Source organism: Otolemur garnettii, unplaced genomic scaffold, assembly GCF_000181295.1.
Source record: "Otolemur garnettii isolate 467f Iridium unplaced genomic scaffold, OtoGar3 scaffold00025, whole genome shotgun sequence".
NCBI classification, from domain to species: domain Eukaryota; kingdom Metazoa; phylum Chordata; class Mammalia; order Primates; family Galagidae; genus Otolemur; species Otolemur garnettii.
In genome coordinates this window covers 20,729,825-20,731,017 of record NW_003852420.1, presented here as the reverse complement: position 1 = coordinate 20,731,017, position 1,193 = coordinate 20,729,825, and the positions used below count along the sequence as shown (strand labels likewise).

The 1,193-nt window shown below is 39.7% G+C and overlaps 1 protein-coding gene across 3 annotated transcripts in view; it reads left to right on the top strand.

The window, feature by feature from the left end:
- LOC100951974 (protein argonaute-3) overlaps positions 1–1,193 on the top strand; it is a 132,271-nt gene that overhangs the window by 55,769 nt on the left and 75,309 nt on the right. The window lies entirely within an intron of this gene.

Sequence of the window (1,193 nt, the reverse complement as noted above, 5' to 3'; positions counted from 1 at the left end):
GCTCACAGCAACCTCCAAATCCTGGGCTCAAGCGAGTCTCCTGCCTCAGCCTCCCAAGTAGCTGGGACTACAGGCGCCTGCTACAACGCCCGTCTATTTTTTGGTTGCCCGGGCTGGATTCGAACCCGCCACCTTGGGTGTACGTGGCTGGCGCCTTAGCCACTTGAGCCACAGGCACCGAGCCTCTCGTACATATTTTAATGTGGTATTTTGGTATGGATACTTATGACTTTTTTTTGTTGTTTATATTTAAATGAGATCAGTTTTCCCAAGTCATCTGTTAGAAAAGACTTTAGAGATACAGGAGGAGCATTAGGAACACCTTTGGAGCAAGGTAGTTTTCTAGGTTTATGTGCTGTCTTCTTCTGTTCTGATGGATTCTTTCTTCAAATTATAGCCACATTGCCTTTGTTTCTCAATAACTTAAGTGGTTTAAGTAATGTGAAGTAATAACCATGAGTTCCCCTAGGACTTTACTGTTTTTCTGTTATCAGGAGACACAGCTCCTGCCTCAAATGTTAACTGTTAAAGAATTTGTAAAAAGTATTCAGAAGTTCTTTGTGCTATTCTTAGTACTTTCTGTAAGTTTGAAGTTACTTTCATTTTAATCACAAAAGAAAAAAAAACATGCCTTGCTTTTAGAAGGGAAGTACTTTCTAAGATATCGCTTTATACCACCCTCCCCTCACTTACTCCTTTCTACACCTCCTTTTCTACCTCCTCCTGGGAGTCTTCTACTGAATCTCATTTCAAAACATTGCAGTTTCTACTTAGGATAAGACCCTTTCTTTCTTGGAGCAAAATTTGTTATTCCCCCAGTAGGTTCCTCTATGCATCTTGTCGTTCTCCCATGCTTAGATATAGCTATTTGTATAAGTTCTACTAGTCCCAAACACTTCAGGCTGTTGTAACTTATAATTTGGCATTTTCAGGTTTCACTGAAGATGTATGGTTTTGTTTTGTTTTGTTTTTAATATTTTCTTTGTTGTTTTGATAGGTTCTAGGAAAAAGATAGGAAATTTTGGAACTAAATTGCTATTATGTTTCTATTAGAACGTTAAGTCCAGCTTTGGAAATTATTAAGAAATAATTTCTAGGGTGGCGCCTGTAGCTCAGTGAATAGGGCGCTGGCCCCAAATACTGAGGGTGGTGGGTTCCAAAACGGCCCTGGGCAAACTGCAACAAAAAATAGC